Source organism: Gorilla gorilla, chromosome 9, assembly GCF_029281585.2.
Source record: "Gorilla gorilla gorilla isolate KB3781 chromosome 9, NHGRI_mGorGor1-v2.1_pri, whole genome shotgun sequence".
In the NCBI taxonomy this organism is placed as follows: domain Eukaryota; kingdom Metazoa; phylum Chordata; class Mammalia; order Primates; family Hominidae; genus Gorilla; species Gorilla gorilla.
In genome coordinates, this window is record NC_073233.2 from 91666858 (window position 1) to 91692122 (window position 25265).

At 38.0% G+C, this 25265-nt stretch overlaps 1 protein-coding gene and 1 pseudogene across 18 annotated transcripts in view; both read right to left on the reverse strand.

The window, feature by feature from the left end:
* Window positions 1–25265, reverse strand: part of DLG2 (discs large MAGUK scaffold protein 2) — a 2193106-nt gene that overhangs the window by 330344 nt on the left and 1837497 nt on the right. The gene's annotated exons all lie outside the window — the stretch shown is intronic.
* Window positions 1135–3942, reverse strand: LOC101128038 (suppressor of cytokine signaling 6-like; annotated as a pseudogene).

A 25265-nucleotide genomic window follows, 5' to 3' on the forward strand; every position in this document is an offset into this window, starting at 1 on the left:
GCTATATGAGTCTAAAGCCCCCTTAAAGTATAAAATTCCAGATCTATTCTTGAGTTATTCTTGGTAGATAATAGTCATTTCAGAGACTGTCTAGGCTATTGACGAGTCAGAAGTATGAATCTGCCGGCCAGAAGAGACAGGAAAGGTAATTAGATCCAGGCTACTGCCTACAGGAGGCTGAATTGCACAAACTTCACATGCCAAATAATTTATTCTCTTGTCAAACAGTTAAGGTTTACTTTTTATAAAAGAATAATACGTGATCATGGCAAATAAATTCTGTTTCAGAAAGGTCTAAAAGGAAGAGGTAAAAGTCCCCTCACCATCTCCATTTCCAGTGGAACCACTTTTGTGTATACCTTTTTCTTTTACGATCATCTAATATTTCTTTAATCATAATTCTAGTTCCATAGGTTTTCATGTTATGGCAATTTGTACCTGAGTTTAATGACAGAAAAGGCAACAATTTCTAAATTGGTGGTAAACATTTCTTTACAATTTTTTAATGTAAGGCCATTTATTATAATAGGCAAACTATAAGATGAAAATGAAGGCAACAGATGAAACGAAGGCAACAGAAAAGCTCAACTTTTCACAACCAATAAAATTAGCACAACCTAAGAAATAATTTAGAAAAAAGTGTTGTTAGAAGATATGTTGTAGATCTCCATTCCATTACCCAAGATTATGCCAATTCATGATTCTAAATAAATCTTTTTAAAGTAATAGATTAAAAATTCATCTTCAGTGTATACGTAAATTCTGTGTTTTATCACACAGGTATGTTTATTCAACACTATCTTTTGAAAATGGGCCATTTAAAAAGACATAGCAATTTCCATTCTGTTTAATGCATAAAAATCACAGTGGATAGCAGCAAAGGACAGGGCGGGGCGGGAGGGGGGGCAGCACTGAGGAGAATTTGATAATTCACATTGTGATTATTCTGCACACTGAGGAAAGGTAATTCACACTTCTAAAACCTCAAGACTTCCCTTTTTAAATAACCAAAATAAACCCAAGACACCTTGCTGACACTTCCCCACCCCTAAACAAACTGATGACTTTTTTTTTTTTTTTTTTTTTTTGAGACGAAGTCTCACTCTGTTGCCCAGCCTGGAGTGCAGTGGCATGATCTCAGCTCACTGCAGCCTCCGCCTCCTGGGTTCAAGCAATTCTCCTGCCTCAGCCTCCTGAGTACCTGGGACTACAGGCACGCGCCACCACGCCCAGCTATTTTTTGTATTTTTAGTAGAGACGGGGTTTCACCATGTTGGCCAGGATGGTCTCAATCTTTTGACCTCATGATCTGCCTGCCTCGGCCTTCCAACGTGCTGGGATTACAGGCGTGAGCCACCACTGATGACTCTTTTATACATAAAACTGAAATAGTTATGGCAGCAAAAGATTTTGATGGCAATGGAAGTTTGTAAACTGTGTTTCAATCTCTTTTTCTTATTCCCAAAGTGCAAGATGCAGAGTTCTCAGTCTTTCAGTAGTGCTTCTCCTGTAAATAATCCTTCATTTTGTTTGGCAGAGGCAGTTTCTGAATTAAGTCTATTCTGGTATACTGACATATAACAGAATGACACAGGTACTGCAACGAGTGTACCTGCATGAACCGAGACACTGGCTTGGCCAGTCTGACAAGGTAAGTTGCAGATCCAGGCAGCTGACACCTTGAATAACAAAAAGTTCCATTTTCAGAGTCCCTGACTGAATGCTCAATTAGATCAACTATGGATGTATGCCCTTCCACATCTGGCTGTTCATAAAAGCTAAACCTACCATTTGAGTGCTCAAGTCTAGTGTGAACTGTTTTACCATGGGAGCGAAAGCTCAAGCTTAAAAGGTAACAGTCTTCAGAACTGTCCCAATCAAGGAAAGAACCATCTGGCAGGACTGCTAGCTTCCCTTCTGCCTCCCAACATGTGATTGGTCCCCAGTACCATCCTTGTTTTGCAAGATCTTTTTAGCTCCTCTGTAAGGCTTGTCACTACCATGGGACCACTACTTTGCACTGAGACATAAACTCTTGCAACACCAGGAGCAGAGTTAAAATCAAAATTCAAATGACAGAGCATACTTTCAGCCATGTGGGCTTCTGTGCCAGTAAGTCCACTGAAGTTCCTTTGGATTTGATTATTTTGCATTGGAGGTAGCAATGGTGAGAGTGGAGGGACATGATGCGGACCCACTCTGGGGTTCTGCAACATGACTCCCGTGGTGCCAGTCAACAACCCATTCATGGACTGATCCACAAAGATCTCTGGGGCAACAACTAGGTTCTGGTCTGCCTGACTCTCATCTTCGGGGAAAGAGCGCCCTCCCACTTGAGAAGGAACCACAGAGACTTCCATGGTAGAAGAACTGTCCAGACAATAGCTATTTGATCCTTCCAAAGGACACATCCCCTCATCTAAAGGCACAGTATACTGAATGTAGTCCTGAGGCAGAAGTCCAATAACGACAGGCACATGTTCATCCAGGCGAAGATACAGGTCTCCGTACTGAGAAGCCGAGCTTTTCAGTGAATTGGCTTGTTCCTGGCACGCGGTCTCAGACTGAAGGTCGTGGAAATCCTTCCGGACGCCATTCAGGGGTGGACTCGGACTGGAAGAGTGGCCTTGACTCTCACCTCCATCTTGATGCACGTCTCCTCAGAGTTTGTGGGTCGAGGAGGCCATGGCATGGGACTGCAGTGATGGCTGCGGAGGGAGGTGGCCTTATCGGCCTCTGAGCTCTCACGGCTTTAAAGACTATCGGTGCTGAGGAGGAGGAGAAGGTGTCCTCATCGGCAGAGCTCCCAGAGGGTTTGCCCGCCTTGCCTTTTGGCTTCTGTTTGGCAGAGAGCTGCCTTTTTAACATATCCATCAAGCTTTTGCTTTTTGATCTGTCTTTTTTTTCTTTTCCGCCTTTTTCGTCTTTCCTGTTGATATCGCAGTTGGCCATATCTTTACCATAGCAGCTACCAAATAAGGAATTATCTTTCCAAAGTCACTGGCTAGCGATGGTTGTTGTACTACCATGAAATCAGTTTTTTTTTTTTTACTTTTATTCAAGTTAAAGGATTTCCAGAAGGTTTTAAAACTAATTTTCTTCATTATGACTAGTTACCTAATCCAAGGGATGAAAATACTAGGGGATTCACTTCTGGCATGATGGAATGAGATGGTCAGCCGGGTGCGGTGGCTCACGCCTGTAATCCGAACACTTTGGCAGTTCGAGGTGGGCAGATCGCTTGAGCCCAGGAGCTCAAGACCAGTTTGGGCAACATAGGGAAGAGCCCGTCTCCGAAGGTGGCCGGGCTACGCTTCCTCTCCCAGGACCGGCGTGACTGCTGCGCTGGCCTTTCCTCCAGCAACTCCTTCTCCCGCCTCCTTCCTCCTCATCCAGCTTGTGTGTACTTTTTAAAGATTCACTATATGCACATGCTAGCGCATGGCTTTATTTCTCTTGCTCTCCTTACATACATATTTTAATATATTATTGCCTTTTTATTTAACTGAATAGATCATATCATATATAATTTGACAGCTTTTGTTTTGCTTTTCATTGAGCAATGTATCTTGGACATCTTTCATTATCATATCAGCTCATATCATTCTACCTTTTTAATGAAAGCCTAGTATTCCATGTTATGAATGTGCCAGCACTTTTCAGTGAGATCCCTCTTGATGTTGTTAAGGTTGTTTCCAGTTTTTCTGCTACTATGAACACTTATAAAAGTGTTTCTGAAGGATAAATTCCCTGGAAAGACTTCTTGGTGAAAGGGTATATGCATTACTTGTTTTTTTTTAATTTGCTATTGCACATTTTCAAAATGATTATTTATTCATTAAACATATAGGAACTAATAAATAAGAAAACAAAAACAGGCCATAATCTAATTGCCCAGATAGTGTACTGATATGAAAAATAAAATTAATATACCCACATCATATCCATATATCATAAGTAAGGCACAATGAAAAGACATACAATTAAAAGGCTCCCCTACCTCCTATTATTCTCTACAAAGGTAATCATGTGAATGGCTTCTTGTATATACTACTAATTATTTTTGTTGTGACTATAAGCCACTTTATAAAATATATAATTTAAAATTTTATACAAAGAAGATCATGTTCTACACCTTGATTTTTTTCCACTTACTAATATACCTTAGTCAGCTTTCTAATTTACATATTTCTTCCCATTAATCTCATTCTTTTTAATAGCTATGAGTGTTCTATTATTCAGTGAAAAACAATTTGTTTTACCAGTGCATGGCTGATAGACAGCTAGGTAGCTTCATTAATTTGTTATTATAAACAATGAGGTAATAAATATCATCTAACAGTAAGTTGTTGAGTAAAGGATATGAATGTCAAATTTTGATAGGTATCGCCAGACTGCCTCTAAAAGTGTAGTATTAATTTATATGCCAACAAATAATATACGATTTTCAACTTCCTCACACTCTTGTAATAGTTACATATACCTCGACATTTGACTTTTTCCATTCTGATAGGTAAACAATTTTATTTTTAAATTTTGCGTTTCTTCAATTATAAGGTTAAGCATCTTCTTATATGTTTATTGGATATTTGAATTTATTTTTACATAAAATCCCTTTTTATTTATTTTGCTTTTTTTGTTGTTGTTTAGGCAGTTTGCTCTTTCAAAAAATTATCTGCAAATGAAGAATGTTATTGTTCCTTCTTAGGTAACTATTGCAAATATTCTTAGTTTGTTATTTGTACTGTTGTATTTTAACTTTTCTTTTGTACATTATTTCATATCATAGAGTGAATTTTTAAACATTTAGTGAAGTCTTATTTAATTTCCTTTTCTTTTTTGGCTCTTAAGTTTTAGATTATATTTTCTCTTCACCAATCTATTTAACAAATTACCCATGTTTTCCTGTAGCAAACTATAGTTTAATCTTTAGCCATTTAATCCTTAATCAATTGGAATATACTTTAATGTTTGATGTGAGAACCAAGTGAACAGCCACAGTTTCTTGGATGTTTCCTTTACAGCATAAGATTTCTACATGTTTCATCATTCTAGTCATCCTCTGAATTTTTTTTCAGTGCATTAAGAAAACTGCATGGAAAAATGGGAAGGAACAAAGGATTTGCAGTTAGACAAAACGGGTTAAATCTCAAGTCTACCTAGGTTTCCTAGGTAACTTGGGGAAGTCACTTAACTTCTTTGAACCTTAGCTTCCTTTCTATAAAATGAGTATACCTACCTACCTACCTACCTACCTATCAGGGCTGTTGCAGGTATAAACAGGCATTCAGCAAATAGTATCTATTATTATTGTTTTAGCATTTCTTCAAAGAGCTGTGATTATAAGTGATGAAATAAAATCTAATAGAAATTAACCAACACAGAGTGCAATATATTAGTTACTTCATGCTTTTTTTAAAAAGAGGAACACAACATTTTAGGACTAGAAGAGCCTTAGAAACTTGTTTGTCTAGCACTTATACATTAGAGATGAACCCCGTAAAGGAAGGGACTGGCCCAAAGTCATACTGAAGTTAGCATAGGGATAGGACCAGCCAAGGGCTCCTCTTGCCAAGCCCAGAGTTCTTTCTAGTTTAGCAGATGTGCTCTAATATGTGAGTTTGTTTCTTTTTCACTGGACCAATAATACAATCTTGTTCATTTTAGGCCCAAATCTACATGGGCCTCTGCATTTTTGGAGAGGTTTGTTGCTGCTGTTATCCTGAAAAATATCATATTGCCCTTGTTCCTGTTGATTTCTTCCCTGGTTTTAGCAAACATGTTCTTCTCCAGTCTTTCAAACTTTTCAAGATCACTTTGATTCTTATTTCTATCCCTGAGGTTTGAGTTTTTATCAGTAAACCTTGAACAAATAACATTTTCAAGTATTCACAGTTTACATCATTGATATGACATTTTAAAATACCAAGTGTGACACAGCCTCATATATTTACTATTGGTTTTTTTTTTTTTTTTTTTGCTTCAGTTTGAACTTTTTCACCTGGATGCATGGATTCTCAGAGTTCTATTTAGAGTCTTCTCCTCTCCAAGAAAAATTCTTTTCTTGAAGCATACATTCTCAAAGATTGGATGCCATTAATTATTGTTGAGATTAATAATAATAATTGTTAACATTAATTGAGCATCAGGTATGTACATCAGAGATAGTTATATATTATTTCATTTAATCCTCAGGAGGGTGGGATTATTTTTCCCATTTTACTGATAAGAAAACTAGGCTCAGAGACTCACTGACTTACTCAAATTTATATGGTGGAAAGAGGCTAAGGATCTAAAATAGTGTAACTAATACTCCTGAGCTCTTAACTACCAATTTACACTGTAACTTAATATCCTGTCTAATTCCGAGGGTCTACGCCTACAAGATTCTAGTTCTGAAACCTATCTTTCAAGGGCATAAGTCAAGCTCCCTAAGACTGGCAGCAGATGATTGGGTGTGTTTTGCCACTCTGCTCTGTGGTGGTCCAAAAGCAACCTGATCTAGAAATTATGGCCCAACTTATAATGATTAGATCATGTAGGGCTAAAGCAAAACGCATTGTCAAGCTAGAACAATTTCATTTATTGCTACCTCTTTGTGTATATGACTTTTATTGGATCATTAAAATATTTATATTCCGGCCAGGCACGGTGCTCACGCCTGTAATCCCAGCACTTTGGGAGGCCGAGGTGGGCAGATCATAAGGTCAGGAGATTGAGACCATCCTGGCTAACATGGTGAAACCCCGTCTCTACTAAAAATACAAAAAAAAATTAGCCAGGTGTGGTGGCAGTCGCCTGTAGTCCCAGCTACTTGGGAGGCTGAGGCAGGAGAATGGCGTGAACATGGGAGGCAGAGCTTGCAGTGAGCTGAGATTGTGCCACTGCACTCCAGCCTGGGGGACAGAGTGAGACTCTTTATAAAAAAAAAATCTATCTATCTATCTATCTATCTATCTATCTATCTATCTATCTATCTATCTATTCGGGTAAGTTCCTTAATCATACATATATATATTCCATATGTTTTGGCATCCTTTTCACAATAATATTGGTAATGAATAGAAATTTGAGCACTTTTAGTTGACTTCTAGTTGTGTTGCTGCTGCTGTTTTTCACATCCTAATGTGAAGATGAGTGGTTTACCATTCCCAAGGTCAAATTTTTTTTCTTTTTGTTTTTAAGAGATGATCATTATATTTGTTACTTCTGCCACTAGGGGCATTTATTCCTTGAATAAATGATGATTCTCTGGAAATATCTGTCTATTTCTTAGTGCTATAGAATGAATGATATCAGAATCAGAGGATTTCAAAAATGGAGGAAGTCTTCTGATCTTCTTCAACCCCAATTTATATCATTAGGCTGATTCAAACACATTCTTATACCCTTGTCCCTCACTATGTTGACCTTTTAAAATTTCTCTGATTCAGCCATTTCTGCATTTATGCACATGCTATTTTCCATATCTAGAACATAGCTTCTCACTCTTTCCTCATCTGGAAAACTTCTTCTAGTTCTTAAAGACTCAATTCAAACTGAGTTGTGTAATGTATCTATTTATAAGCTCCTTAAAAGTCAGATCTCTGCTTATTGGAACTTGTGTTCCTGGCATAGGGTCAGGCAAATAATAGGTGCAAAAGAACAAAAGAGGATTGTGAGTGAATAAGTGAGTGGATGAGTGAATAATATTTTCTCACTGCATTATCCTAGGCAAATGATCATCTAACCTCCATGTGACACTGGATCAACACTAATGAAGAACTCACTGCCTTTCAGGAAAATCCATTCTGTTTGGGTCAGCTCCAGTGATTAAAACAAACAAACGAAAAAAAACAAAACAGTTCTTTGTGTTGAATCTTTCTTTCCACCTCTTGGCTTCAGTTCTGCCCTCTGATGGCTCACAAAACAATATCATTTCTTCTTCTATATGATCCTAATATTTGAACACATTTTTCACTTTTCCAGGGAGTGATCTCGCATCCCCTCATATCATTCTCACCAAGTGACCATTTGCTTCTGCTTGCATACCTCCTGTGTCAGGGAATTCTCCTTCCCTAGTTTCTTAATTCCATTTTTTGTTATCTCTTATGGGTGTTATTTCCAGCATCTTGATATAATGTAATATCTCATTAGAGACTCAGATAAGTGAATGTGAGATCAAATATGGCAATATGGATGCTCACCCTATGGTTCACTGTACTATCTTTTAATGTGTGCCTACTGTAGTGCCTAGAGATAAACACAGTATTGAAATATATTTGTTTTTTAAAAAGTATCCACTTAGTTATTTCGCTTTCCAGTTTAAGGGAAGAATGAACTAGAGTGACACATAGCCATTGTCAAGCAATGTGCTGTTCATTGCAGGACAGTGACAGCTAAACACATGATTAAATGCTGGGCGGTAAGTGCTAGCACAAAAAGAGTCAGAATTCTGTGGGGTACAGAGGAGGCATTCCTACCAAGGGATGAGGAGGAATGAGCTTTCCTGGAGAAAGTGACATTGAGATGAGGTCATGAATGTTAGCAAGGTGAGGATGGGTGGAGATTCTCACAGAGGGGGAGACTGGGGTGAGGAGATGAGTGGCAAGAGTATTCAAGGCAGAAAGGGAGGCACATATGGAGGGCTGGAGGTGAGAGAGGGCCTGCACATCTGAAGAACAGGAAGCAGTTGTTACTGAAGGGTAGATACGGGAGGAACAAATGTGAGAAAGAAGTGATGAAGGAAAAGAAGAAGAAGAAGATGATGATGATGGTGATGATGGTAGCTGACATGTACATAACACTTAATATGTGCCAGGCACTGTTATAAGCATTTGATATACAGAAATTCCCTTAGCCCTCATAACAACTGTGTGAAGTAAGAACACACAACAATCTCCATTTTACAGAGGTGGTAACTGAGGCACAGATTAAGTAACTTGTCCGAGGGTACATTGCTAACATATGGCAAAGTCAGGAATGAAACCCAGGCAGTGTGGTTTAAGTGTCTGCATTCTTTTGTTTTGTTTTTGTTTTTGTTTTTTGAGACAAAGTCTCTCTCTTTTCTCCCAGACTGGAGTGCAGTGGTGCTATCTTGCTCACTGCAAGCTTCGCCTTCTGGGTTCATGCCATTCTCCTGCCTCAGCCTCCCGAGTAGCTGGGACTACAGGCACCCGCCACCATGCCCAGCTAATTTTATGTATTTTTAGTAGAGATGGGGTTTCACTGTATTAGCCAGGATGGTCTCGATCTCCTGACCTTGTGATCCGCCTGCCTCGGCCTCCCAAAGTGCTGGGAATACAGGCGTGAGCCACTGCGCCCGGCCGCGTTTGCATTCTTAACCATGACATAGCCTCTCAAGGATGTGGTGATCCAGGGCATGATAAGCCATTTTAGTATATTTGACCATAATGAGGAGTCATTCCTCAGCTTAAAATTGAGAAATATTATTTTAACATCATTCTTGTGCCCCAGGAGTGCTTACAGGTAGAGAGAATGCACAGGAAGGGAATATGCAGGAAGCATGTGCTTATGGCCAGCCTGGCTGCAGGACTCTGAGGTTGGATGGACCCCCTTGGAGATGCTGCTCAGAAGGCAGAGCAAATGCTCACGGCTGCCAAGGTTTTCCATCACAGCTCATGTCATCTGCCTGCTCTGAAAGCAGTGTCCTGGGAAGAATACTGGGTTTAGATCTGGGAAGGCCAGGATTCAAATCTTGGTCCCTTCCCTTACCAGCTCTATGACTTTGGGTAAGTTCCTTAATCTCTTTGAACTTGTTTCCTCATATGCATCAAAAGATGTGAACCCTTCTTTTGTTAGGCTGTTATCAGGATTATTAGAGTTTAAGCAAATACAATGCTTAAAATAATATTTGGTACATGGTAGGTACTTACTAAATAGTTGCTATCTGTATTATAGCATATGCATTATCTATGTAACCAGGACTTTTAACTGACTTTTATCAGCAATAATAAAACCAAATAATATGTTTGGTAGAAGACTATCTTAGGATAAAAGTAGGTAAGAACTACAAATTTAACAGAATTATTAACTGTGAAAAAAATACAAAGGAGTAACCAAACGGGAAAAGGCTAGATAATTGGCACCACATTTCAATTAAAATGAGACAGGTACAGAACACAGGGGACTGTTTCAAGCCAATAATTTCACAGTTGGGGGTCTGAGTGCAAGGTGGCAGGAGGCAGCAGGGAAGAAATTGGGGTAGGATCCAAACTATTTCTACTTTATTCAGAGAGATCATGGATAGGAAGATGAACAGATGTATTACAGTGTATTAAATACATGTAGAAGGCTCCCGTTCTTTCTCAAGAGGGAAAAAAATCTATTTTCATTTTTCCTGAAGTGATGAGATGCAATGAAGTGAAAATGTAAGTTCTGTTGCCAACTCTGCCATCAACTTATTCAAGCCAGCTAAGGAGCTGCTCTGAAAAATGAAGGTGCTGGGCCACACCATCTCTAGGGTCCCCTGTGTTGTAAATTTAATTATTTCTATGGCTTAAAAATAACATCTCAAAAGTATTTTACAGTTAGTAAACTGTTTCCCCACCTCACATTTGTTACTGAACAAGGTGATACATAAACAAACAAATAGAATAAACAAATTCACATGTATTAAATGATCTTATCACATACTTATGTGGGTAACAGGGAAACTACAAATATCACATTCAATGTTGAATTGTGAGCAGTCTGATGGCTGGCACAGAACACAGATAGGGAGAAAGAAAAAATGCTGCCAGCAGAAGTAGACCTTGAATGCCAGGGCAAGAAGTTTTGTCAATAAGTGGCTATGGAAGGGTTTTACAGAAGCATTTAACACAATTGGACCTGTGTTTATGGGAGAACAACTCTGGCAACAGTGAGAAACTGGGGTTAATGAATTAAGTGAGGACAGGGTAGGAAGTATCCCAGTAGATAATCGGATGTGATACTATTGAAGTGTTACCAATGATACAAATAATTAAGGCCCAAATTAGGCAAATGAGGGTGGATTTGAGGGTGGAAGATACGGCACAAATTTGTGAGAGGAAAACAGAGGAAGATTCTATGCAGCTATTCTCCTCAAATACTTCTGGAAGCCAAATACAGTTTAAATAATATTTACTGTATTGAGCAGATTGAAAATGGGAAATGGGGAAGGTGTCAAAAAGCTTTAGGATGATTGGAGGTGTGATGATACCATTAATCAAGACAGGAACACAGGATGGAGAGTGGGTTTGGGTGAGAGGATAATGTATTTTGTTTTAGACATGTTGACTTTGCTATGTCTGTTGGATATCTACAGTTTTGCAGACAGTTGGAAGATATCTACCTGAAGCTTAGAGAAGTGGCCAATGTTCAAAATCATTTTAGATTTCATATTCCTGTGGTCAGTACCCTGGTCAAATTAGACACAGATGTAGAAGAAGGTTGATATGCAAGATGGGGATAATAAGAGTACCACGTCACAGAGTTGCTATAAGGTTAGATTAGTTAATACATGTAAAGCACTTAGAACAGTGCCTGGCATCTAGTAAGGGCATATAATTATTAGCTATTGTTGAACCCTCTCCTGACGTACACAAAGAGGATGACTTGGGAGAGTATAAAATTATCTCAATGCAGGCTCATTTGACCAGGGAAAAGTGCTAGGGTTGAAGGCACTGAAACAGAAAAGCACAATCCTAGGAGTCAGGAGTGCTGAGTTCCAGTCATGCTGTTAGCTTATTTGACTTTGAGAAGTCCCTTCATCTCTCTGGGCCTCAGTTTCTTTATCTAGAAAGAGAGCCTCATACTAAATCACAGAGGTCCCGTCTAATGCTTAACAAACAAATATATTCTATGCTCAAAATGTATTTTGTTGACAACTTGAGACAAACAGATCATTACGCATTAAACTTTTCAAATACCCTCCAGCATGTTTCAGAGTGAGTGAACTATAAATTGTATTTGAAGTGGAAATTTCTAATTAAGTTCCCTTCTCCTCCTGGAGGCTGTTACACTTCGTAGAGAGTGGTAATATTTCTGACAGTATATGCATTACAGCTCAAGACTAGAATCCTTCTGGAGCAGAGGCAAAGTGAAAAATTGATATTGAATATTTATGTATCTTAGCAGTTAAACATTAACTTCCCTTTAAATTTGGATTCCTGATGCAAAAACAGGCTTATAGTTAAAAAAAATTAGACCTTTAAAAATGTTTTGGATTACCAGGTCATTTCTAGAGGGATGATTACTTTGGAATCTTTAAATGAAAATAATAAAGTATAACTTGGCTATCCAAACCCAGCTTATTAAAGGCTGAAAGACAGTAACATCTAGAATTCATGCATTTCAAGTAAAAAGTTAACTATCTTTATAAGAATATATAAGCAAAAAATAGTTGAAACCTTATACAAATATTATACAAACACAAGGTGATACTAGTATCTCCAAGCTCTGATTTTTACATTAATTCCATACTTGAAATCTATCTGCTTACTTGACATCTGCAGATAGATGTGTAAGACTTTTCAAACTCATCGTGCTCCAAATCAAACTCAAAATTTCTCCCAAACATGTTTCTCGAGAGTTTTCTCATTTTCAGCAAAGAGTACCACCACCATTCTCCTCTCAAACCACTGAATCAAGAACCTCCATTCATTTCTTCCCCTCCCACCTCCCCATGAAATCCCTTAGTTCATAGCCATATTCTAATTCCACGCACTTTTCTCTAACTCCACCCCATCCCTCTAGGCCAAGCTATCATTTTCCCTGGGAATACTACAGTAGCCTCGATGGGTCCCTCCATTGTCTCTGTAGCCCACTCCTCCCACCCTCCTCTATCCCCTTTTGAGTCGGCAGCCAGAATGATCTCAAACTGTGTATCAGACCATGCCTCTCCTCTGCTAAAATCTTTCTTTTGGCTCCTTGTTAGACTCTGAATGAAATTCAAACTCCTTTCCTCGGGCTCTGCCTATCCCTCTTATTCCATCTTATTCCACTCTGTCTTCTTTACTGTTTGCTGGCCACAAGGGCCTTCATTCTGTTTTGCATCAGTCCAAGTTTCCTCCAGTCTTACAGCATTTGTGCCAGTGGTCCCTCTGACTGGAGTGCTCTTACCTAGCTTTTCTCATCTTTGACAACTTATTTTCATAAGTTTCAGCTCAAATGCCAATTCCTCAAAGAGCTCTTTGCTGACAATCACATTGAAAGTAGCCTCCCAGCCTATCTCTAATTCACCTGGTTTTACTTTCTTACAGAATTTAGGCCCACATGTTATTCTGTTTATTATCTCACCCACCCCGAGAAAAGCTTCCCATAAGTAGAGACCTTGACTGTCTCTTTTAACTCCATACTTTTCGTGCTGACTACACTATGTAGATATTCAACAATATTCCTTAAACTAATGAATGGTTATAACTATTAAATCACATAACTTTATTTAAATCATCAAAATTTATTTGACAACCAGTTACTGTGCACTTGTTATAAGCCAGGTACTAATTAGAGTCCTTTTCAGAAGGCATTTGTCCTCTTGTGGGGAGAATGGTTGATGAAACTGAACTCACTGAATCAGCATCTTTGAGGGTGAGGCCCAAGACTTTTTTTTTTTTCTTTTTTTGAGACAGGGTCTTACTCTGTTGCTCAGGCTAGATAGCAGTGACATGACATGCACCATTATGCCTCGCTAATTAAAAAAAAAATTGTAGAGCAACCAATATGTTCCTTGAAGCACCAATATGTCTTAAATGTCCTTGCAAACATTGTTAAACAACCATCTCCACTTCATCCAAGCCTCTAAATTGTTCAGGCAGTGTCAGACTCTGGACTGAAGGCTAAATTCCTACCCTTCAAGATCTGCTTTGTGGCTTCTCACCTCACCCACCAAATGTTCTATCCTGAGATGAGGTGTGTGTGTGCTGGTAGGCTGACAGATTCCCTTTGGTTAGGGTTAAATTTGAACCTGAGATCCTTTCTCTGGTGGATGGTGGTCAGAAAAAAGCCTTCTGAATTTGCTCAACATGTTCTCCCTTTTGAAATCAGTGGACTAACTGAAAGTGCTCTATTATTCTTTATTTAAACTTAGTCTTTTTTGTGATTTCTGGGTTTCAGATATTAAAATATCACTATTTAATCTACTGTTAAAACACTATCAATAATAAATTGATTAAATAGATAATGAACTATTCATATAATGGAATACTATGCAGTCATTAAAAGCAACAGCATACATGTCTAATATTTTGAAACTAAAAAAAAGTCATGATCTATTGCTAAATTAAAGAAAAGCAAGTTGTAGAACTATATGTATATCTAGTTTGTTTGTTTCAAAAAAAGAAAAGGATGAATGATCTTATAGAGAATGCCTGCAAGGTTACACAATGAATTGATAACAGAGGCTTTAAGGGGCTATGGTATTGTGGTGGGGAGGGGAGAAATGCTGAAGAGGAGAGAATGGGTTACATTTAATTTTATAGCCCTTAACAGTATGTGAATATTTTTCAGTAAATATGTTGTACCATAACAATTTTAAAAGTCATACAAAAAAGTTTTAACTACTGAATTTGAGGTTTGTGTTACCTTAGCAATAAAAGGCAAAAAGGGCTATGTAGACAAATTTAAAATATGGTAATATTTATAGAAAACATGAGTCCTAGGGTAATCAAATTTTCAAACATTGTATTAATCCATTCAATACATATTTACTGAATGCCTTCTTTGTGCCAGTCATTGTGCTATTTTTGGGGGATGGATTGGTGAAGAAAGCAATGGTTCAGCCCTAAGTCACTTAGAATCTAACAGTAGTTCTCAACTGGGTATGAAAATGTGTCTATTTGTGAGGGGGGATGGTATCTTCTGTTGTTAAAATGTCCAAGTCAGGAGTCAGCATTGGCATTAATTGTAGAAGGCTCATGTGTGTTAAACGTTTTGCAAACCGTGGCACAATCAGGCATAGTGAAAAAAATGTCCTTCCAAAGGTGCAATAACACCTGCAAAAGGAAATACTGAATCAATACCATTTTTCACATAAATGCCCTAATTCCCAGTGAACCTTATTATTTTGTTCAAACAAGTTCAGTTGGCTAAGTTCTGGGTCAAAGTTATTAACTAGGAATTTGTCTAAATAGTATACTGATTTGAAAGCAATAAGGATGTTCATTTCTACATATCCTATAATATTCACTAATTTGGTTTAGTTTACATAAACTAATCTGAGTGAGATTGTAATGTAAGTGAAAAGGGTTCTTGTTTCCTTTTTTCCTCATACACAGTTAATCTTGTTCATAAGCTTTGGAATCAATTTTAAAGGAAGGAATAATGCTGTCTCCAGAGACATATCTGTCAAACAGTCCACTCCTAAAACATCTGAAAGGCTTGAGCAGGAATAATATACTAATGGAATTAATCTTGGTCAAAATCCGTTAATGCAAAACTCAAACTCTGGCTGCTGCATGTGGGACTCACCTGATGTTTTTTTCGTCATAGTTCCTCAAGTTGATGACATTCTTTTGTGCTTGGGCTTATGTGTATCTTGGCATCTGGCTGTTGCCCATAATTACATCTTAGTATTTCTTTGACTTATTCCTCATCTAAAAATAAGGTAATCATCTCATTGCCTAAAAGCTCCCAAGAAACAGGTTTTGTGAGTTTAGGCAAACTGTGTCAAGAACTCTTAAGTCCCCTCTTCCCAATTACTTTCATCAAATCTTCCCAATTGCAATCAGTCAAATCTTTTTGGGAAGTCAAAATCTTCCCAACTGCAATCAGTCAAATCAAGAGGAGGAGATCTGAATAAACAGAGATGCTTGAAAATCAACTTGTATTCACCACTACGAATGAGAAATAATATTTATTAAACTATTTCTCTTCAAAATATCTTTTGCTTTTGTTTTTTCCTTTCTAATTTACTATGCTAGTTCTAAGCATTGATCTGAACTATTGAAACAGGCCCTGTTTCCTGTTTATTTTGAAAAATTTCAAATTATAGAAAACTTGAAGAACATTATAATAAAAACTCATAAAGATTCAACAATTCTTAACATTTTGGTACATTTGTTCTCCCTCTCTTCCTCCTTCTCACTCTCTCCACTTACCTACCTATCTGCCTAGCAGAAGACACACACACACACACACACACACACACACACAGACACACACTTTTTCTGAACCATTTGAATTATGTTGCAGACGTCATTCCACTTTCAATCTAACATATCAGCAAGGCATCTTCCCAGTGTAAAGACATTTTCTGTATAACCACAATGCCATTATTATTCCAGAGAAAACCAACAAAACTAATATTTCTATACCATTTAATATATTGCACCTATTCAAATTTCCTCCGTTATCCTCCAAATGTCTTTTACAGATTTTTTTCTTAAATCCAGGATTTAAGTTTTATGCATTGCATTTGGTTGTTACTATGTCTTTAGTCATTATTAGTCTCGAACATTACCTACATTTTTCTTTAAATAAAATTTACTCTTTTTTTAAAAAAAATTTCAGTCAGATGCTTATAGAGTGTTCTGCATTTTGAATTTGTCTGATTGTTTCTTCCCAATCAGAATCAGGTGAAACATTTTTAGCAAAATCCAGTGTGTAATGAATGCTGTGTATTTCTTACTGCATCATAGCAGGAGGCTCAAAATACATGGACCACCAGATCTCTTCATTTAAAAGGCACCTTTCTATTTTGCAAATAACAATCTACAAGGTGGTTTATTTGAGACCATGTAAATATCCTTTTTCCAGTCAACTTTAACCCCTAATTGTTTTAGCATCTATGGATTATGCTTTCTTGAAATAGTTATTTTGTTGCAGGTTAAAAAATGGTTATTTTATAAATTCTTTATTTCTTCTAGAATTATTAGCTGGTATTATTTTGTGCAGGAGAGCTTCTCCTATATATATATATATATTTTTTTCTCTATCATTCTGGATTTATTTTTGATATATCATGACATAATTTTTTATATATCATATTATGTTTTTGATATATAATATTGTTCTTTGTGATATATCATATATTTGGTTTTTTGATATAGCATGATATTATATCTCATTACCATGTGGTAGACTTCTAATTGATGTTAGCTTTTCCTCTAATCTCTGTCTCTCTCCCATCCTCCCTCTCCCTTTTGTCTACTCTCAATACCTTGATAGTCATCTTGTATATCACAACCATTCTACTTTTCTTTAAATACTGCCTTTCACATTTTATACATGCCACAGACGCTCATATTCATCTGTGTTCCTAACTGCTTGTAAATTATGTGCAAATTTCTTAGCCCTATATTTAAGCCCTTTCACAATGCAGCTTTTACCACAACCCTCTCTAGTCTTTTTAAGACCAGATACTTCTCTGATATGAGGGAACGTTAGAGTGGATTCTGTCTAGTCCTCCCATACCATTGGTGGAAAAAGTGAGGCACAGAGAATGAAGTTATTTTCCAAGGTCACTCAGTGTATCTGTAGTAGAGTCCAGATGAGAATGCTAGAGTTCAATGTCCTACATTACACGCCTCCTCTCCTAAGCAAACCCTCTGCTGCTGCTAGAAGCTTCATGTCCATCCCTAGCCTAATGTTATTCCCTTGGGCCTAACTTCCTCCTCCTTGTTTTACTTCCTGTTTTCCTGGATTCTTTGAAGTCTTGGCCTTCTCTCTTGTCCAGGTCAGGTTCTATCTTCCCAGACCTCCTGTAATCATGATGGCCTGTGACACTTACTTGGCCATCAGCCCCACAACCTGGCAGCATTACATGAATTTTGGTCCTTCTTTACTCTTTTATTATTATTTTTCAGGTGAGCAGTAATGCAAGCTCATTTTAAACAACTAAAACAATACAAAAAACAGCAAGTAAACTGTGAACATCTTTCTACCTTAACCTTCAGGTAACCACTGATAATAAACTAGACAAATTAACTCTATACACTTTCTCTACACATATTTACATATCCCCAGCTACATTCCCAATGTCTAGGATAGTGCCTGGTTCCTGTCAGTGAGTGAATATATGTGAGTGCAAAAACATTCATGTTTACCTCCATATATAGTCATTGTTTTAAAGAATGATCCCATAATAACACACGATGTTCTGTAATTTGCTTTCTTTTTCTATTTACCTTTTTAATGAATAAATATCAATAACTAGACTGTAAGCCCCACGAGGGCAGTCCCAGCCACTGTTTCAGGCTTCTTGTTTTCCCAGGATGTGGCACAAATCGATGTCCTCATACATTATTACTGAGGGTGACTACAGCTTTATGTGCTTGATGAATCTCTTCCTCAACTCTGAAGAAGCCTTAAGGTTCACAAAGACTCCTGTTCCTCTAAAGAGGAATTATTAATCAGCTCACCAAGGATTTCATGGCCAATTTCAGTGTCTAATAGTGAAAACAATGTAAACTAGAAAAGAAAGTATAAGCGAGGAGAATAATATAGCAGACAAGCAGGACCCTAGAAGGTGGCAACCAACTTTGCCACCTTGAAAGGCAGAATTCTCTATACTGGAGCTGTCTCTTGAACGTGGACTTTTGTGGGAAGTATTAGGCAGACCACATAAATACAGCCTTAACTCCAAGCATTACTGATTTCAAAAAATGCTTCTAGACATTTGGGAAAACTAGAAGCAGCAACAGAATCATTTCAAAACTCTCCTGAAAAGACAAACTCCATACAATAAGGAGTGAGAAAGAGTGACCATCGTCTGGAATTATCTCTCCTTCATCATTTTCCTTTGTTCTCTGAAGCATATATCAAGACCTCATAAAAGCAGTCAAGGCTGTGCTGAATCTTTCACTATCAGTCCCAAGTGGATATTGTAAGCATCGGAAAAATTTTCCATTTACACAGGCAGGGAGGTATTTTCAGTAATTTAAATCTTTTCTAATTACTAACCAATTCCCTCTTTCCAGCCTCCCAATTTAGCACATAGAATGCTGTTCCCTGCAGAAAACAACTCTCCAGCAAGGTGTGAGTTTCCATGGTTAGTTGCCAGAGCTTCAGATGTGAACAGAGCTGCAAAGCCACAATCCGTTCAGTAGATAAAAACATCAAGAAATAAAGTTCCACTGCATTCGTTCAGTTCCTAGCACAAAGTGAATGCTCAGTAAATAATAGGAAGGAGGGGAAAAGCGAACCAGGAGAACAGAAAAGAAAAGGAGAGAGGGAATAAAGGGGGAAGAAATCAAGGCAATTGACTTTCAAACTGTTTGTGACCAAGAATTTAACTGTGGAAGGAGATCACTAATAAAGATAATACTAGTTACTGAATACTGAACAAGAGGGTATTGTGTTAGGCTTGTTATTGCTAATCCTCCCAAGAACTTTGCTGAGGTCAACTTTAAGATGGGAAAACTGAGGCACAGAAAGATTAGATGCTTCGAAAGTAGCAGAGTTAACATAAGAGATATGGTCTGTGTGGTGCACACTGTGTCCTTTCTCCCCTACTTAATCTTCCCTCTTCTAATACCTGCTGTCTCCAGCCTTAGGTCTGCAGGTAACACTCCTATCTCTGACAGTCATCAATGTTGCTATGTGCTTCCAAATCTACTTCTGCTCCCCACGCATACACATTCCCTTCCCCATAATATCACATGCCTTCTAACAGCAGCCTCAGCTCCTGCTAGTGCCGGTCATCACAATGGGCCACTTTGCTTTTCCATCTCAGTAAACAGCCCCCTCCAGGCATACTGTAGTCTTGGTGTCTAGAGGCTGTTTCCCTGTTTCTTTAGGGCGAGCTTGGTCAGTGCAGGGACCAGCTTTCCTCAACAGCTCTGCCACTTTGGGTATTAGAGAGCACAACAATCCCCCAGAGCATTTTAACGTCAAACCCTTTTAATATTCCTGTGGCCAAGTTCAGTGCCTTCTCACCCAGCTCCTTCCTTGAACTATGCTTCAGCCTATATTGGGGCCAGTTCTGTGAGAGACTGGCTGCAGGTTCTGATCAGCGGTGGGCTCTGCCACATCTTGTGAGACCAAGAGGCATTAAGTCAGTAAGCACAAGGGCAGCAGTCATCCAGAAGGGGAAGAAGCACTGGAGGCTGCCTGAAACAGAGGACCTGGAACTCTCAAACTCCATTCACTGCAGTAACAGTTGCCAGCAACAGAATAAAATATATATGACTAGCCCTTGCTGTTCTTGGCACGAGGAGTTCCATGAAACCCAGACATATAATTCTGCATTCTTTAAATCATCATCCTCTATCTTTTCCCTTTCCAAGTTTGCATTGCATGCAGTTTCCTGTTGCATTGTTTTCTCTTTTGTCAAACTCCTACCACCTGGAAAAGTTGCCATGTACACTGCATTGTACACCGTACACCATACACTGCACACTGCACTGTAAAGGTGTGGTCCCTTGATTCTCATTTTTTTTTCCTCTCTATTATACCCTCACCCTTTCCTCCCATTCTCCCCTGCAGGGTCTCACCTCTGTGATCCTCTCCTGATCTGTCTCTCTGCATCTGTGACTAGATTTCCTTCACTTCTTCCTTCCTTACCTTTCCTCTGCGGCTGGGCTGTGTCTATTTCCTCCTCCTGCAGCTGGTCTCACTTGCTTTTTTTTTTACCACCTCCCTCTGAGTGATCTGCCTCTACTTTCCTGCTGCATCCTCTCTTCCCTTCTCTGGTTGATTTATCCTGCTTTATTGGGAAGACAGCCTATGACTGGCTGTTTACCACCTAATTTCTGGAATTGTGTTATCCTTTTGAAGTCCAAACTGATGTGCTGTGAAAGTCTCATAATTAGACTTATAAAAATAAACCTTTCTCATTCCACCATCAATACAACTAAAACACTGGGTTAGCTGTCAAATACAGGCAAGCCAGAGGAGCTTGCTCCTGAAAACTAAAATAGCAAAATTATCTGTGCTAGCATTTGGAAATGCTATCTTAGGCTGTGTTGCTTATACATAATGCTCTGTGACTCTAAGTCAAGGACAAGCCTCAAGTTAGGGTTTTTCCATGTAGGGCTTCTGGAGAAACTCCTTAGGATTTATAGGTATCTGGAGCTTCTTCAAAATCCACTTGTTCCTGTCTACTATAGAGACCTGCTACATATCAAAGAACCAACTGAATGTTCAACCCCCTTCTTAACACCATCATTATAAACTGAATGTTCTAAATTCGATATTTGCTCCTGAACTGACCCTTAGTCCTTGCCTAGAACCAGTCAGTCAACAATAGCTCAACTTTGGGCTTTTGGGTATGTATGTAGCTCAAGGTTTATATCATCTGCATTGTAACCTCCATTTCTTACCCATCCTTTGCCAATATTTTCTTCCCTCTTAAAAGTATGAAATAAGTACTGAAATATTTCAATTTTTGTATGGCCCTAAGATACAAAATACAGGTTGAAGAAGCACTAAGGGGAAAATTCACATTTGGAGATGTGAAAACCATGAATATTATATTAGAAGACAGATGCATGCATGCCATCCATTTGCAGAGAATGCATCATTGCTAAATACTGCTTCTCTTCAAAGTTATGCATAATGAGAAAGTAAGGTAAACCGGGAAAAAGTACGGATTTTTGGATGAATAGGAGACTAAGCAAATAACTATGCATAAAAAGCATAAATCACTCACCAACAAATTGTATAATCTACAATGTGTTTTCCAGGATAAAGTGCGTGAAGGTATCTGTTGTATGAATAGAAATTCACCCTTCTTTTCTTTTTTTTTCAGGCTTGTGAGTGTTTGACAATGTAAATTATTCTTCCTGAGCACAAGTCCACCTGAGGATTAGTGAATGGGTGTGATTTTCAACCAAAAAAACTTGTATTTAGCTGCCTTCTTTCTCACACCTATAAGTTCCTGGCTAATGTTGATATTTATCAAATGCTGTGTCCAATAAAAACAAGTATTTCCCTAAAGAAAGTAAATTGTGCTGCAATTGTTTATGTGTGTGTGTATGTATACATGTATATATGCTGTGTATAAAAATATAAATAATTTTGGTAATTATTGATGAGTAGATAATACCTTAGCACATTTATGTTCCTAAAGGAAGAAAAATCCAGGGATAGGTATATTTTCAAGAAGGCTTGGTAGATTTGGCTCTGGCTTCTGTCATCATTTAGCTTTGGAATTTTGTACTTTAGTTCCTTTGTTTATTAAATAAACAACAAACAAACAAATATTGTGCAAGAGGAACTCTGGTATTCCATTCGGAGTTAGGATCTGTGATTCTATCTTGTGGTTTTAAAATACCTACATACTGTAAGATGTTTGATTCTGCAAAGAGCTATGAACCGATTCTGCAAAGAGCTATGAACCTATTCTGCCTTTTCCCACGCAAAAGTCATTCTTTTGTTTACTCATTTATTCTAGAAACATTTATTTGTGATTTACTATGTTTATTTATGATTTACAATAGGTTCTGTGCCATGTCTCATGGATTCAAAGATTATTTAGATAGCCTCTGTTCTTGAGGAGCTCAGTATATATAAGAAGATCTCCTACTTTATAGAATTTTTTCTCAAAGACCTAACTGTAGAAAGTCAAGCTTTCTATGCAAATAACTCAATATGTACCCATAATTCCAAGTCCTGACGCTAATTGGTATTGTATTTTGGAGAAGTGGTTTATCTTCTGTGTTAAATCTCTGAGGTAGTGTAACAGAAGGGAAAGAGTGTGGGTTTTGTCCAGCAGACTGAGGATTGGAATTTTGACTCTGTACATCTATTAAGTGATGATAGGAATATCTATTTCAAAATGGTTGCAGAGTTATATTGAGAACTGAATAAGGTGATGAAAACCCACTCAATGAATGGTAGCTTTTGCTTTTACTATGGGAAATTGAACAATACTTCTGCTTTGTTTAAGCACCCTTTTCAAATCAGTAAACCAATAAATTCATTTTTTCTGGACTAAATTCTTTGAAGACTCTTTTCTTAGTATAATCTATGGCTGTAACCTCTATGCAAGAGTCTGTATTAGGTTGAACCACACAAAATTGACAATATTAAACTTGACCTACAAAAATGGCAATTTCATATGGTTCAGCCTAATAACATTATTAATACCACTAAAAGAAAATTTTAATTTCTACTTTTTAATGTAAATAGCATGTACAATTTCAATTTTTTTCTAGAAGAGTATTTCCTCACTAAAAAGTAAGTTTAGTGTGTAAAATTCACATTTGCTGTTTTGATTAAGAAAAATAATGTTAAAATAAATCTTCCTCGTTCTTTTTCCCAAAATAGTTTTAGGAAGTTTAAATTTGAGTTAAATGTTGTGAAAATTTTAGCCTCAGGAAATGTGAAAAGGGACATTAAAGCCTTATGTATTGTTGGCTATCAGGGAAAAGAGTAAATCTTTGACTATTCTAAAAGAACAACATTAAAGTTGTCAGCTAATGAGCTGAAAGTTGTTCTGTGATATATTACTGAGCAAAAGATTAGAGGAAACTAGTATAACAGAGAGAAAGAGAAAGAGAGCCCTATTTTTTCCTCTGCTGTATATGTGGCAGAGACTGAGGACTGGGAGTGTGTAGAAGTGTGAGAGAAAAATGTGGGAGAAGTGTTTAAAGTGTTCCAAGGAAACTAAAATGAAGACAAGAATATGTATGCTGGGGTTCAGGTTTTCAAAACAAGCTAGCTTCTACCTAGAACTTGTCATCAACACCCTTTACTAGTAGCTTTTGAACTTCCATCTGTCTACTGAGCTGGAAACACTCTTCTTTGTAGCCACATGTCATGCTGCCACCCTTGCCTTGGGAAGCTCAATTCAAATCCTACTTCTCCTATGAAATTCTCCCCAGTTACAGGGCATTTTCTAGAAGAACTGTTATTTCCTCTATCCTTAACACTAAAGCAAAATACTTCTATGTCTTCCAACTCTCCCATCCCAAGTGTTTTATAGATGGTTTGTGGTTGTGTTTAACAGTAATAGATGGGCTAAGAAATATATTTGTCCATCTGATATGGCCTCAAGACTATCTAGTCCACATTTATTGAACACCTACAATGTGCCAGGGGCTGTGTCATGTCATGTACTGAAATCAATAAAAATAAGACTTGGGTTTGGCATGAAGAAGATCACAGCCTTATGTAGCCATCTTTGAGATGTATAAATGAATAATCCTATGAAGCACTTATGATGTTTCTGAAATTCTTTCCTCATAAGGTTTACTGGGAATCCTATAATCCCACCATTTGAGATTCACTGTTTTGGTCTTAAACTTAGTAGATATACTGTGAAAATCTCGATACAGTTAGTTAAAATAATGCTTTGCCTGTTTCCTAACATTCAACCTCAGTGTGAACTTCTTCATCTGATTTCTTTCACTGAAGGACAGACAAGAAAGAGCATGAGGACACTAGACCCCTAGGTACCATAGAGTGTGAGGAGGGACCAGAATTGTGGGAAATGTACTTGAGGTCAGCTTTTATCTGGCAGGAGTTGCACAATGTTACAGAGTTGAGGAGATGGGATGATGACCAGAAGGCCAATGCCCATTTCTCTTAGAGTTGAAGCTCATTCTTAGAGCCTTGAGCACTGGGACTGTTGGTGGCACTGTCAAAGAAGGTAGGACCACTTGCTTTGTGTCAGGCACCATGATGGGTGCTCTATACCCCTTGGCACATTTAACCCCCATAACAATGCTTTGAAGCAGGAGTCATTGGCTCCATTTTATAAATAAGAAGACTCAGTTTGGGGAAGCTAAGTACTTGTCCAAAGTTTGCACATCTAGTTGATAGTAAAGCAGGGTTCAAGCCTCTTGCTGGTTCCAAAGCCATACTTTTTCATCTTCTTAACCTTTGAGAAATAAAGGAATCCAGTTACCCTCAAAAGGCAGGTACTACTTCAAGGGAAATACTTTTGAATGCAAGTCCATTTGAGGACCAGCCTTGTGCCGTATCAGATGAAGACAATTTGAAAGTGAGAACAAATTTCATTTCCAACATTTTCAAGAGCAGAAACAAAGATTGTTTATAGGATCCTCTGAGATTTGATAAAAAATTCCATCCTTTGCAGGAATGCTTTCTCCCAAGCCCTCTAAATGCCTGCAGATGGTCAGCTGGCTCCTGCTTGAGTAACTACAATGCAGTGACACAAGGCCTTTTCACTCTACCCACAGTGCTTAGCACAGTGAACAGACACATTAAGTCCTCAGTAACATCAGAAAATGGAGACTGAGTAAGGTTGAGTGACTTGTTCAAGATCAGTTAGGCGATATATGGTAGAAACAGTATTTGAAACTAAACCTGCTACGAACTCTTGCTTTTAGATGATGCCTCTTTTGGTTCTAATGGCATTTTCTAGGGCAACACAAATAAGTCTACCTTCATTTCTGCAG